Source organism: Protopterus annectens, chromosome 2.part0 (genome assembly GCF_019279795.1).
Source record: "Protopterus annectens isolate FY-2018-M chromosome 2.part0, PAN1.0, whole genome shotgun sequence".
In the NCBI taxonomy this organism is placed as follows: Eukaryota; Metazoa; Chordata; order Ceratodontiformes; family Protopteridae; genus Protopterus; species Protopterus annectens.
Window position 1 is genome coordinate 405,191,063 of NC_056728.1, and position 16,605 is coordinate 405,207,667.

Consider the following 16,605-nt stretch of genomic DNA (forward strand, 5'->3'; position numbering starts at 1 on the left):
ATCTAGATCTCGTCAAGGCTTTTGACACCATCCCCCACTCTGGAATTATAGATAAACTCATCAAACTAGGTACAAATCCCTATGTCACAAGATGGGTTGCCAACTGGCTCACTGACAGAACCCACACTGTGAAAATAGCAGACTCCAAATCCGACTTCAGACCATTGACAAGTGGAGTACCACAGGGTTCAGTCCTGGGTCCTCTCCTGTTTGATATCTACTTTTCTGAAGTACAGGCTAACACAGAAGGTCTTTGGCTAACCAGGTTCACAGATGACTGCAAACTAGGAGCCATAATTGAAACTCCTAACGATGTGGACTTCCTACAAAAGGGCCTCACTGAGACAGATGCCTGGTGTCAAAGCCATGGCCTCAAGCTCAATGCCAAAAAGTGCATTGTCATCCCCTTTAGTAAAAACTCGGTACCCATGAGCTACCACATAGGTGGTAGTCTACTTAACACCGAAAGTGTGATGAGACCTTGTGACACAGGTGGACAGTAGTCTCTCCTTTGATAATCACATCACCACAGTAGTCAGGAAATCCTTCTACATGGCACACCTCATCACAAAAGGTTTCTCATCCAGGAAAAAAGAGGTCATTGTTCCCCTCTACTCGTCTCTCAGTAGACCCATTATAGAGTACAATGCCCCTTTTGGTATGTACCTCACAAGACATCTACAACAACTGGAAAGGCTACAAAAATACCTCACAAAGGCCTCAAACAGATGCCCTACGCAGACCGCCTCAAAAAACTCCAGCTTTACTCCATCGCATATCGCCTACTCAGAGGTGAGCTCTGCCTAACACACAAAGCTATGTCAAACCCAGAGCTATTGGACATGCTCCACTTAAAGTAATCCCAATCCCTCTGAGCTATACGCTCTAGGGACCTAAACCTTGTCATGACAATAAACAGAACATGCTGGAGGGATAGATTCCTGTCCCAGAGACTTCCCATACTCTTGAGCAAACTACCTATCTATATCAAACAAAGCTCCTCATTAGCACTCTTCAAGAAAAATCTTGATAATTGGATGGGAAATAGGAAATTCACCCCAGGGATCACCTCTGTGGCTCAGTTCGATAGGGGCACAGGAAAATAATTTTCTTGGGTGGTGAAAGCCAGGGTACGTTTTTGGCTAGGCTTGTATAGGCCCTAGGACCAATAGCCTAGTATGAACCTATGAACCTATAATTGCATCAGCCCTTTTATTGTGTATTTCATAAGTTCAGTTTGATGCTGTGAATGTTTTATTACAATATTTAACCCAAATGTGATGATTGTGGCTCAGTACTGAAGAAGTCTTTTCTAGATGAAAGAACTAAACGGAGTCATGCAAATAAAGAGTTTTGAATCACTTGTCATCATTTTTTGTGTATTTTTTTGGTAAGATCATACTTCAGTTGAAACAGATGTACACTTTTCCTAATAGCTGAATGACAGGCAGTACTGAGTAAATGTGAAATTTGTTTTGACCCAGAAGAGAAGATTGCTAATTTAAACACATTTTTCTTTTATTTACAATCTGAAACTGAGATACTGATCTAACCAAAGACCTAAGTATTTGAAAAAGATTGTAGTTTCAATAATAGAGTTGTTCACATATGTGATGTTAATGCTGGAAGGACAGTTAGAAAATCTTTGGGTCAGATCAAATATAATGGTTTCGGTTTTAGAAGGATTAAGAAGTCGGCCAAGTTTGATTAGCCAGTTATGGAGAAGATGAAGGTCTGACTTTATCTGAGCTTACATTATGCTGCAAGAGTAATTTGACTTGTAGATGACTATTTCTTCTGTGCAGAGGAGATGGGGAGATGGCAGAGGCTAGAAGGAAGTTTATTAATAAAAATAAAGAGGAATATGTGGAAAGAATCTAGCCTTGTGGGTAACCATTAACGAGAGGGAAAAATGAGTTATCAGTTTTTATCCTGGTATGTCTGCTATTAAGGAAGTCTTGGAACCATGGAAGGACATCTGTACTAATTCCATATGTCAGAGAAAAGAGCTTTGTAGAAGAGGGTGGTTGATAAAGTTGATGGCTTTTGTTAGATCAATGAATAAGGTTCCATTGAGATGTCCTTTATCTATGTTGAGAACTGAGTAAGATATCATCACTGAGAGTCCAGAAAGTTGTCTCTGTATTGTAGTATGAGTATAGGGGGTGATGACCTCATTTGCCTGAGAGAAGATGCCCTTTGAACTCAGTTAGTTGAGGTAGATAGCTTTCCTAATGACACTGGATACATGGCAGCCAAATGGGAATTTGGTATTTGTGAAGGTGCTTAGGTCTCTAATGAAAATATTAGTAATAATAATGGGCGTGCTGTTTATGTGTTAGGTGTGCAAGAATTTTTGCTTTGCAAACTGCACAATGCTACATTTTTTGGCATTCAGATTTAAACCTTGGTACTGACACCGTTAGTTTGATCCTCTTGAAAGATACAACAGAGTCTTCAGAGGAGTTGATGATGGCTCCAAGCTTGTAATCATCCATGAGCTTCATCAGTCAAAGGCTTTTAATATCAGTTTTCATCAGAGAAATAAATGTTAAATAGAAATGACCTCACAACAAATGCTTGAGGTACACTGTTAGTGAAAAGTCCCTTGAAGAACAGTGTGTCAAAAACTCTAACACAGTTAGTTTTATCAGTAACTAGTTGGCAATGCAATGCTTCACATAGGGATTTATACTGAGTTTGACCAGTTTGTCAATGATGCCACAGTGGGTTGCAGTGTCAAAGACCTTAGCTAAATCAAGATAAGCTGTGTGAATGGAATTACCCACATCACGAATTGGCTTGGAATCACATTGTTGTTAGTCACCAATGTATTACTGAATATACTGAAAGAAGCAGTTCATGACAGACTCAGACAGGAACAAGCTGGACTTAGATCAGGTCAGTCCTGCACTGACCAGATATTTGCACTAAGACAAATGATAGAAAAAGCAAAGGAGTGGAAGGAACCAGTCATTGTCAACTTTGTGGACTTTAAAAAGCCTTTGACTGTGTACATAGACCATCACTATGGCACATCTTGGCAGAATGTGGGATTCCTCCAAAATTCATTACACTCTTGAAGAGTCTGTTTCAAGACAGCAAGTGCACAGTTCAGGTTAATAATGAGTACATTGACTGGTTTGCAGAGGTATACTGTCTCCCTTATTACTCACAATAGTTATTGATTGGGTCATGCTGAAAGTATTACATGGAAACTCAGAGGGAGTAGAATGGGTCAATGACAACAAGCTATGTGACTTGGATTTTGCTGATTATGTAGCTTTTATTGATACAACATGGACTAGAATGCAGACAATGACCATATCAGTGGAGAAACAGGGTGGAAAAGTAGGCCTCAAAATGAATCCTGACAAATGCAAAGTGTTGTTCAGCAAAACATGGAATGACAATAAAGATATAACAGCTGCAGAATCAATATTAGACATGACAGAGAACTTCTGCTACCTGGGCAGTTTCATCTCTCATACAGGTAACTGCGAGAAGGAAGTTCTGGTCAGACTTGAAAAAGCATGTGCAGCATTCAACAGACTATCCAAAATCTGGGGAATCAAAAACCATTGCACTGTCCACAAAGGTGAAGCTATACCAAGCGCTGATGTTGTCTGCATTCTTATATGGCGCTGAGCTATGGCCAATCACAGCATCAGCCATGCAAAAACTTGAGGCTGCTCATCATAAATGGTTAAGATGTATTTTGGGAATATCATGGAAGGACAAAGTAACAAAATAAGAGTGTTAGAGAAAGAATGCAACAACGGAAACCTGAAAATATCGTCATGGAAAGAAGGCAACGTTGGTTTGGTCATGTTAACTGCATGGATACTAGCAAGATTGCTATAAAATCCCTCAACTGGGAATTATCTGGATACAAGAGAAGACCAAGCAGACCTCTACAAAACTGGAAAGGAAATGTAACGAGACCTCAATCACCTGAATATCACTTGGGAGGAAACTGAAGAAGTAGCAGCTGATAGGACACAGTGGCGTCAACTTGTGGCCCAATGTATCATCAATGCATGGTGAACCAAAGACTGAAGACCAACGTGCTTCTGTGACTCTTTCATAGGTTGGTACTAGGCTATTAGCCCTAGGGCCTATACAAGCCTAGCCATAACAATTTCCTGGCTATTTCTTCCCACACTATTTACTTCCCTGGACCCCTTTCTAGCAGGGTGACTGACGTGTTCCCCGGGGTTAATTTCCTTTCTCCCATCCAATTGTCAAGGTTCCTTTAGTAGAGGGCCAAAGAGGTGCTCTGCTTGATATGTATGGGCAGTCTGTTCCAGAGTCTGGGGAGTCTCTGGGTCAGGAACCTATCCCTCCAGCATGTTTTGTTTATTGTGATAACAAGGTTTAGATCCCTAGAGTGTGTGGCTCTGAGGGATTGGGATTTCTTTAAGTGTAGCATGTCCAACAGCTCTGGGTTTGACATGGCCTTGTATGTTAAACACAGATCGCCTCTGAGTAGATAATAAGCGACAGAGTATATCTGGAGTTTTTTAAGGCAGTCAGCATAGGGCATCTGCTTTAGGCCTGTTATTATTTTAGTGAGGTATTTCTGTGGCCTTTCCAGTTGTTGCAGATGTCTTGAGAGGTACATACCACATGGGGCATTGTATTCTATAATGGGTCTAATGAGGGATGAGCACAGTGGGACAATGACCTCCTTTTTTCTGGATGAAAAGCCTTTAGTGATGAGGTGTGCCACATAGAAGGATTTCCTGACTGTTGTGGCGATGTGGTTATCTAAGGTGAGACCACTGTCCACCTGTGCCCCTAACTCTCTTATCACACTTTCAGTATTTAGTGTACTGCCACCTATCTGGTAATTCATGGGTACATTTTTTTTCCCAAAGGAGATAACTATACATTTCTTGGCATTGAGCTTGAGCCCATGGCCCTAGCACCAAGCATCTGTTTCTGTAAGGTCCTTTTGTAGAGCATCCACATCATTTGGGGATTCAATAATGGCTCCCAGTTTGCAGTCATCTGTGAACTTTGTTAGCCAGAGTCCCTTAGTGTTGGCCTGTACTTCAAAGAAGTAAATGCCAAACAAGAGAGGTCCCAGGACTGAACCCTGAGGTACTCCACTTGTCACTTGTCTGGAGCTGGATTTGAAGTCAGCTACTTTTAAAGTGTGGGTTCTGTCAGTAAGCCAGCTGGCAACCCATCGATTGACGTAGGGATTAATGCCCAGCTTAGTAAGTTAAGAAGTCAACTAAATTTAAGAAGCATGATCTACCTTTTATAAAAGTAACATTGTTGAGATCTAGGGAATGTACATTATCTGTGTCTCTAATGATAAGTTCTATGATGATACATTTCATCAATTTGCAAATGATGATGGTGGGGCTGATAGGAATGTAGTTGCCAGGGTCCTTTGAAGGAGAATAATAGAGTTGTTTGTGAGACTTCTAGAATATATCCAGAGGAGAAGATGAAGATGAATAATTTAAGGAGAAGTCCAAATGGAGTGTTTCACACTGACCAGGAAACAGCCTTCTATGTTGTCTGGACCCATAGGGCGACTTGTGTGGTCATTTATTTTAATCTGTTCAGAGAATATTTCCTAGTGTGGATTTTAACTGGTAAACACAAAGCTGGCAGAATGGAGAAGTCAGGGTTGAATTTATGTGTTTGGATATTAGCTATATCCACAGTAATTTAGTGGTTGATGCCATTAGAACTAAGCTCAGTGCAATGCTGGGGATTATCTCTGAGGTTCTTTATGCAGTTAAATAATGTCATATGAGTTCCTTCAGTGACTAACAACTTTTGTTCAAAATTACACTTGTCGACTTTGATCATACTTATCGGTTCCTTATCAATCATTCTGTAGATGATTTTAGTACTTTGAGATTGTGTTCTTTTAATTTAAGGCTATGATTTTTTTTTTCATTTTGTTGTTGTGTGTGTCTGGCTGAGTTCCACCAGTGTTTTTTTTTTCCCTAAACTCATTGTTCTATTTATGGAGAGTAGGAACATAAGCCTCTGTGGAATGGACTAAATGGGAGAAAAAAACTTTAGGCATATGTGACAGTACTTGACAGTGGGTCTTCACTGGATGGATGACTATTGAACTATCTCATGTAATTAGTAATTGTGAAGAGGTAGGTATTGTAGAAGTTTCTAAAGAGGATTGGGTTGAATGGTTGGATGGTGATGGTGATGTGGACCATATGGTGAGTTTTACAGTGAAGTGACCTGATTTGTGATAGCGATGAGTGTGCTTATATTGTAAATACTAAATAAATAAATACTGTATAGAAATATATAAATTAATAATGATAATATATATTATTTATTTTATTTATTTATTTCAGTTTGATTACCGGGGAAGTCCACTGGGCCAAGAAGTGCCCATTTTCAGTGGAGGCCCGGGGAGAAAAGCTCCACAAGCAATACAATGAAACATGGTTACATAAAGTTAATGGTATAATACAAGAGTAAGATTCATACAGTCAGGAAATACATTTACATAAAATGTGGATAATGAGCAAGCATAATAAAGCAATACAGTGCAGAGAAAAATAACGATAATACATAGATGTGCAAGCGTTTTTTTTTTTACAGACTGAAAAAAGTTGGTGATATATACATATAAAACATAATAAATACTTAAAAATAAATACGTAAATACTGTAATACGTTATTATGCACACAAATCCAAAATTATATATTTTTATAAACTTTCTCAAACAAATGTTCATATCTTGAAAACTATACCCTATACATATACTGGTAGAACATTTTTTGTTAACCAAAACATAAACTTTCACATGACAAGAAATGTTTATATAAATGCTTGTTTGCTGAGAAATTTGCAGAAATATGAAAACATATGTTTAATTTTATAATTGCCAATACAAATAACACTGGATATATTTCAAGATGTACAGCTTACATTGCAAATATCAACAACAGTTTTCTACAATGAAATCTAAGGTTTCACCTAATGCCATGCAACAGTTTGTAAGGCAATTGTTTTTTGATATATTAAGTAAATATGGGTCCATGTTTGGCTATCAAAAACAAAAAATTCAAACAGCTAAATATTGAACGTTAAATATCGAAAATGAAATTAGCGAACAACTACTTCTATGAAAATAAATTCATCGAATGACCATAGTTAGCCAATAACCAGGACATGATGTGACACATAAGGTAAGAGGAGGTAAACCTTTTAAATGTGCCCTATTCCCCACTGTAGTCTGATCTTGGAGTTCGTGTATATAGTTAACGGGAGTGGGGGGGGCATTGGTGGGTGTGGGCGACAAAGCCCCCCACTTTGGTTGATTGCATGTTTATGATGGCTGACTATGGCCATTCAATGAATTTATTTTCATTGAAGTAGCTGCTCGCTAATTTTACTTTTCAATGTTTCACATTCGGTGTTTAGCCATTTGCATTTTTTTTTTTTTGATGGTCAGATATAGACCCAGTAAATATTGCTTATTTTCATGATTGCTAACAAACAGCAATATTTCAAGTACTTTGTGATATAAACCACCATTGTTCTGTCTCCTACATTGGTGTGTCACACCATATACCTCAATTAAATGTAGGTTTCTCAGTTATGAAAATATAAACATACATTTCAAAATATGAATAATAAGTGGCAAAGATTAATGCCTGCAGGACATTCTGAACTAACAATCTTAGTATAATTTTGTTAATAACTCCTTGCCCTTTGCAATACTGTCTATTATTAGCTGGTAAGTCACTTACTTAAAGAAGCAAGACCCAAAAGAGTTCTGGACACTGTAAGGACATATGGATGTGAACCGGAAGTATACAAAAACATGCATTACAGGCTTGAGTAAGTTAAGATATGTGTTGTGATTTGTGGATGTCATATGCAGTTCTGTAATTGTTTAGGACTTGACATGATGTCTTTGTTTACAGCTACTAGAATATGAAGGAGCTCAGAGTCATTCTCTTGCTCAGTCTGGTTGTGAAAATGTTTCAGATACAGGCACACACCTAACAACCAGAATTACTACTACCAACACCTGAGGGCCTAAAGTAGTGGTAGGTAATAAGGAAGGGATGCAGTCACTGCACCGCAACCAGATATTAGTGAATACACAACCAACCATTTTTTTTCTAGAATTGGGAAGGACTCAGGGGAAGACATTTTCTTATTTTAGCTTTTGAAGTTGAGCAGCACTGAAATCCCAATGATCTGAATTTGGATTTACAAACTTGGATCATTAGAAGTCTAATATTGCCAAAAAGGTACTATGGGAATAGAAAATGTCTTAGCCAGTATACAAAAGCTCTGTAGAGATCTAGTGTAGGCCATTCCTGAAAAAAGGCACGTCTGTTATTCATTTCACATGTTGACATTCATTAACCCCTCCCCATAAAAGACCCGTAACTAAGCCAATTATTAGAGTTAATCAGCTTGCTTAAATTGTGGCATCGTACTCAGTGGATACTGTTCAAGACCAGAGCTGGGATTCAGAAAATGTTCCCTGTATTCACACAAAATGCAGCAGACAGAAGGTGCAGTTTATGAGAATGTTTTGGAAATGTGATTCAGAGGCATGTTTAGCTGAAATCAAAAGGATCTCATTATCCACGTATTTGCTTGTGTCTGAATCAGGTGTAATGACTACCAGTGCCAAGCAGCACTTTTCAGATGTATCTATTTATTTCATTTCCATAACTGGGTAATTGGACTCATTGACAGACCTTTTTCAAGTCCCACACACCATGGTGCAAGACAGAAACAGAAAATTATACATAGACCAAAGAATTCGCAGAGTTCTACATAGTACAGTAACAATGTAAGGACTATACATTTGTGTGTTGTTTGCAATTATAAATGCAAGTGATATTATTTACAGTATGTAAAATTAATGCAGGCATTCAAGCAGTAATCATTTGCTAAAAGTGTATCTTTACAAGAAAGATGATATTATCCACCATTATGGAAACAATAGCATTTTGTGTCCTTAAATGGTTTTTCTTTTAGTTTGTTTCTAAATAACTGTAATGTCTTTCCATCTCACTTGTGTAGGAAGCTGATTCCAAACATAGATAATGACCAACGTGTTCTTAGAAATGGGGTATCCACTCAACCTGCTTAATACCATATTGTCAGAGATTATCAAAGGGTGGGGGACTAAATATCACCCCTTCTAGGACTAGGTTGTGTGAGTAAGCTTAGGACAGTGGCTACTGAAAAAATAACTGCAAGTTTTATTAATTCTTTCATTATTAAATTCAATGGTTTTGTCTATGAAATAAAAAGCATAATGCAAAATAATTGGAATCTGTTTGAAATAGATCCCAACCTATACAGTTTGTTGGTGACAAACCCTTTTTTATTTATAAAACAGGTAAAAACTTAAAGTACCTGTTTCAGGAAGTACCAGGCTCACACATGAACACCTCTACAAGCACACATAAGTATGGACCCTAAAACCAATTCTCTTTCATTTTAGAGGAAGCCACCTGTTTGTGCAGCGACCAAGGAGTTAAATTGATAAAAGGGAACTGCTTCACAAAAGGAATAGTATATATTGCCATCTGCTCTAGTTGTAATAATTTCTATGTTGGAAAAACAAAAAGATGTTTTCATAAATGCATCTACAAGCACAATTAAGATATGTCTAAGAGAAATTCTAAAAGCTCCCTTTACAAACGCACACTGTCATGTATTAGTTGCAAAAAACTCCTCTTTGGTATTCTAGAGGTGGTCACTCAAAATGAAAGGGGAAGTGATTGGGAACCTTTGCTGGAGGTTAAGGTATTAATTTGGCAATTAAGTTTCAATGCCTGAAATCCCCTGGTCTGAACGATCACATTTCATTTTTACCTACTTTAAAGTTAAGAGCTAGGAAATTACAAATATTTTATTAGACATGTTATCATGTTAAATCTTATCTTATTAATTTTACTTAGTTTTAAGCCTGAAATATTTTGTAAATTTTTATATGTATTTTTAATGTGTACGTGTAACATTTATGCAGGCCGCCATGGTGGTGCAGCGGTTAGCGTTGCTGCCTCACATGAAGAGGTTCTCCGGTTCAATCCTCAGCTGGGGTGCCTTCTGTGCGGAGTCTGCATGTCCTTCCTGTGGTTGCCTGGGTTTCCTCCGGGTGCTCTGGTTTCCTCCCACATCCCAAAGACATGCTGTAGGTGGATTGGACACTCTAAAATGGCCCTAGGTGTGAGTGTGTGTGAGTGCCTTCTGTGAAAGGTTGGATGCCGGACTGGCAACTCGACACCGTAAAAACATCACTGCCAATCATGAGCGGACAGGTGATCCGCTGTGGCAACCCCTAACCAAGAAAAAGCCGAAAGAAGAAGAAGACATGTAACATTTATGCATTGTTCATTATTTTTTATTTCAGAGTTAAACTTAAAAGTTTGTTTCCATTCAGAATATCTGATTAAAATGTTAATAATGTCACATAATGCCTTTTTATGTCAAATGACATTCTTTCAATTATTTAAGTTGGTTGATTACTTTTATCATGGTTTTGATAAAGTCCTGATAGTTCTGAGTGGATAAAAGTGCTTAACCTCTTTGTTTGCTACACTCTTGTTCATTAAAGAATTATTCTGCAGCTATCTACTTAAGACTGGGAGATTTATTTTATATGGGAATTGGTTTACAGGATCAAACATATGTGAGCCTTTTTACTTTTTGATTCTTGGTTTTCCTTTGGCTGTGTGGACACACATTCTTATTTTCTGGTTCTTTGATTAATACAGTAGGCAAAATATTACAGCAGACATTTGGTAAAATAGGCACAGAAGCCACAACTCAGTAATCAAGGTGTTAAGAGAAGGCTCAGACATAACACTATTAAATACAGTACAAAAAAAGGAGATGCAATGCAGCAAAATATGTGTCAGACTTGACATTTAAGAAATATCATGCATGGTGGTCAGAGTGACCAGCTAGTTAAGAAATGACCCAGTAGGTACTGATGCAGCAAGGATACAGTGTAGCAGACCACAAAACAATCAGCCATGGTTGAGAAGAACACAGAGATGCAATGCTACCAAGTATTTAAAAAATGACACAGCAAAGAAATAATAGAGCAGTGCAACAAAATAATTAATTGTAGTTAAGAAGTATAGAGAGTGGCACTGCAATATTTTATTTTTAATTTTATTTATTTTGTTTTTGTTTACAGGATTTGTCGTACTGGGTTTAGTCAAAAAGCCGTTTTCAAACAGAGGTCCAGGAAGAAAATCTACAGATATTCAGTAACTCCCAATACAAGTAAATAATCTTCTTTTTCTTCGAAAAAACTTGTACAATATTGTTGAATTGTGTTAACATCTTTTGTTGTATAAATTCTTACTGTGATATAATTTCTTTCTTGAAAGATTGTAATTTTAATTGGAGCTTTTCTCCTCAGGTCTCCAGTGAAAATGGACCGTTGGCTCAGTTGGACCAACCCGGTTAACAAATGACAATAAAGTAAATATACATGAACAGACATGAAATAATAAAAAGCAGCAATTACACATACATTTGCTATTTAGATTACAGAGTTAACTACTATAGTATAAAAGTTATGCATTAATAGACATTGAACACTGAGCATTTGAAGACAGGTGTATTAGGATGTTTGTCAGATAGATAATGGGGAAAAATAGATAGAGAGATAGATAGATAGATAGATAGATAGATAGATAGATAGATAATGTCCTGGGAAAAATTACTTGTTTTGGGATTTTAACTTTCATTAATTTCATATTGAGAAAATAACATTCGGGATTTTGGTCTTTTGGGATTTGAAAGTGTAACCGATAATGAATAATGTGACTAGTGCTTAGAAATACAAATAAATGGTGGTGAAGGAAGGAATGAGGTAGGACAGAAAATGCTAATATTATAGTTAAGAGGTGAGGTGTAAAGCAGGTTCAGAGACCATTATATACATGTGGTTTGTATGTGTGTGTGTGTGTGTGTGTGTGTGTGTGTGTGTGTACATATATGTATTTCCCTCGCTTTTATATATATATATATATATATATATATATATATATATATATATATGATTTACATTAGAAGTATGGCGTTGGGGAGGAATGAGCAGTATTACAAAACTATGTATATGACTGGGAGATGCTAGTACAAGTATTCAATATTGCTGAATATTGCTTATGGGGAAAAAGATTGTCAATGAAGAGAACTGGTTTGAAGATAACAATGCCATATTGTAGATGTACATTAGCAGGTCTACTGATATGAGAGGTGAAATTTTAGTTGTGTTTTAAATGAGTTTGCATTCTGGATTCCAAGATGGCTGCCGACTAGTCTAGTCCTTACTCTCTGAGCTCCTCACAGCTATTTAACTTTTGTTTTTTTTACAACTATACATCAACCTTTTTCCTCAAATTTTTATACTAAAAGATTTTATAAATCTTTTTCTACGCATTTGGATTATTTTTTCTTCTGGAATTATTATCCTGGGATTTATTTTACCTCAGAACATTCTTGGTCTCTCTGCTGCTGGGACTCCTACTGCTCCAGTCTGTTCCTGGTTCCTGGTATCCTGTTGACTGCATTCCATTTCTGGGCATGGCTACAAAATCTGACTCCATGGAGACTCAGCCTACAAAGGCCAAATATACTTCAATGCTCTCTCCTGAAAAGATTCAGGTTCAAAAGACTGAAATCATCTAGACAACCTACAGAAACTATTAATGTAAGTAATAAAGATTTAAATGGCTCAAATTTCCTTTTAGAAGAACTAAAAATAGCATTAAAACCAATCCAAAGTGCTATACAAAACTTTTCAGAACAGTTTACAGACTTTAGTAAATCTTTAAAGCAAATAAACGATAGTATTGTTACTATTGAAAATAAAATCTTAGCTTTGGAGGTTAAAACAGACTTATTGGAAAGTGACTTTAAATCTAGAGATAAAACTGTTTCAGATTTACAAGCTAAAATATTGGATCTGGAAGCCAGGAGTCGAAGAAATAGCATCATTATTCGTGGTTTACCTGAATCTTATGACAATAAAACTTGTTATCTGTGACTAAAAATATCTTTGAAACACTGTTAAATTGTGAAGCTTCTTCAAAATCTATAATTGTAGAGAGAGCACACAGAGCACTGCGTACAAAGCAAGATTCTTCCACACCAAGGTTAATTTATACTAAGTTACTAAACTTTCAAGACACTTTCCAGATCCTAGAAACTGCTAAAACAAAGAAACAATTCATATGGAAGTCTCACAAACTATCATTTTCCCAAGATCTTCCTGCACAGATCAAATTAAATAGACAAAAAGTAGCCCCCTATTGTGCTGACTTGATAAAATGAGGGATTAGATTTCGAATGGCATATCCTAATACCTTGTCTTTCACAGCTAATGACAAAAGATTTGTATGTTCAGATCCTAAAGATGCAAAAGACATTTTTCTTAAAACATTTAAAAAGCTTCCTGACACTGTATCTTAATATTCTACTGTTAAAGAACTACAATAAGGTTTGATCTTTTCTTTTCTTTAATATGACAGTATTTGTGTTACATGATTTGTAATTCTGGTGTGACATAATTATATTACCTTAAGAACTTGTCATGTAATTTACACATGATGGATTTGGTGTGACAGTGTGCAGTGACAGGATATATGCTTGTTAGATTTGTGTGGATTAATAGAAGCATTTAAATTCCTGTATTTACTTTTTTCTCTTTCTCTCACATATGTTTGCTGTGTAAATAGATAATATGTTAATTTTACTACAAGCTTTGGAGTTACAGCCTTCTGTGTAAGCTAAATGATTTTTGGAGGGAAAAACATTCCATCTCAACATTCTATCAAGAAAATCTTCCCCTCAGCGTTCCAGCTGATGCTCTGCATGAACATGCGCACACTACAGTCTCTCTGAGATGGATGGTGATGTCATCATTTGTGAGGAAAGAAGGACAGTTTCAAATACATAAGTCTGCTTGTTTTCAACAAGTATTCAATAGCACTAACTTTTTAATAGATCTGGCTATTATTTAAAGTGTTTTCTCTTCATAAATGAAGGTTGCTTTTTAAATTTAAACAGATTCATGTCACATAATATATTCAGTGACTTTTAGTGTGTCTGCATGACTTCAAAGCAAGCTGCTACTTTCATAAAGCAGAGTGAAAATGTTTCTGGAAACAAATGAACAGGTTAGTTTTATATATTAAAATTCTAAAGGATGTGTAAAGAAATGAACATATTTTCCTATTCAGAATATTTTTTCATACAATATTTTATATTATACTGAAGTGTTTAATTTGACAAATGTTACAAAGTATACCTGTTCATATGAAAGTTTCATGTTCTTTCTATTCTCTGCTCTCTCTCTTCTCAGAGGCTGGATGTGATATTTATGATTAGTAGTTTATGTTTAAGAAAGCCTTTACTTATTTGAAAGGTTTGAAATAACTATCTTTAATATGATTAGCTGAATCTACATGTATATATTTAAGCCCTTAGATTTACTGCATTTAGCTTGCTTGTTTCTGTTTTAATTAGATTTTCAAAATGTTTACTTTAAAAGCCTTGTCTTTTCATGCTGTTTTGCTATGTTACATCTATAGCTTAGAAGAATAGTATGGCTATATAACCTAACAGAGTCATTAGTAAAATATTCAAAAGTAGATTTAAAATTATATGTATGCACATTGTTGTACAATCAGTCCAATATATATGATGCTGTTTAAGTTACTATTTAATAATATAATTATACTTTATTCATGTATATTAACTAGTGTTAAAACCTTACAGCTTATAATATTTCATTTTGAATAGTTCCTGTACTATTATTATCTAGTTAATAGATGCATCTCCAGACTGAATTGTTTTTCATTTTGAGATATGGTTGCTTGGTAGTTGTTTTTGCTTTATTTGAACTATAACTAAATACTCATTCTACAGGTATTAGTGCTTTTATCATACTAATGGTCATGTTGATTAATGAAATTATCACTAAAGTACTAAAGAAGGTTCAGTAGATAGTGCATGACTATTATCTTTAGTTCAGTAATGCTATGCTTATTTACTTATATTATAATGTTACCAGTTGGTTTTGTTATACTTATATATGTTATCTTACATATCTTTCAGTTTTAATTGTATTACTTCTTATGATAGAGTGTTCTAGTTAAGCAGAGTGTGATTTATTTATTATTTACTTGTTTCTCTTTCTCTTGAAATACTTGAGGAAATACATTTAATCACTATAAATTTCAATTTAAGGATAGGAGCTTTAGATTAGTATTAGAAGTAGGGATTAAGCATGTTGGACGTCTTGAAATTAGTTAATTTTGTATATATTTTTAGTAGTATTACTCGGACTTTATGTTATGTTAGGCTTCCTTTGAGTAATTTGTATTCTAACTTGAGGTTATTATTATCTATAATTACAATGTTTTTTCATGTTCTTCTGCTCTTCCTTTATCACAGGGGATTGGTGGGTAGGCACTAGGGTTAGGATAAAGGTTATTATTATACATTTCATGGTTCTTAAAAACTTTTTCTTTTCTTTCAACAAATATTATTTGATGACTTGCTTGAATACTTAAAGACTGTTTTTCTTTTATTTTTTCTTCTTCTTTTAATGTTGTGTTGGATTTGCACCTTGAGTTCACTTTTATAGCATCAATAATGATTATACTTGTAGAATATGCCTGTTGACATAATTTTAGATTCTTGGAATGTTAGAGGCATTCAAGATAAAGCGAAAAAGTCACTATTATTTCATATGATCTTTAAATCACAGGCTAACATTTGTTTTATTCAAGAGACCCATATTTCACGTATTGATTGGAATAAAGAGTTAAAAAAATGGATCAAAAAGATTATAGCTTCAGGTGACTCATCTAACTCCAGAGGTGTAGCTATAATCATTAAACAAAAATTCATTGGGAATATTATTGATGAGAAATTTGATGATGAGGGGAGGTGGTGCTTATTTACCGCTTCTATTGCTGGTTTGGACAAACCCTTATTAATTTTAAATCTATATGGCCCATGTAATTCACAACATTTGTTCATTTTAAAAATTTACAATATTCTTGCATCCTATAAGGATCATCATATTATAGTGGGTGGTGACTGGAATGCAGTTATAAACCCTGTAATTGATCGTTCCTGCTCCACTGTCACCTATAATCTTCAATCTACTCTGGCTATAAATGATTTGATTTGATGACAGAATATAATTTAATAGATCCCCTCCGCACTGTTAAAAATATAAACAAGAATGATATATATACTTATTATTCTAAGTGCTATCATTCGTGGTCCAGATTAGACTTCTTTCTAATTTCAGATTATATTTCAAAATATATTGTGGACTTTACTACAGAACCCAGATTCTTTTCGGATCACTCAAGAATTTCACTAAAATTGAACATAAAACCCAATATCAAAAATAAAACTATGTTTAATAAGTGGACCTTAAATAATAACTTATTGTCAAATGAAGATATTTGCAAACAAGCTTCAGAAATCCTAAATGAAATGGTGAATAGTCTTGAATCATCAGACATTCCTTATGACATACAATGGGCTGCATGTAAAGCAAGATTAAGAGGTTTATTTATTAGTAAAGCTGC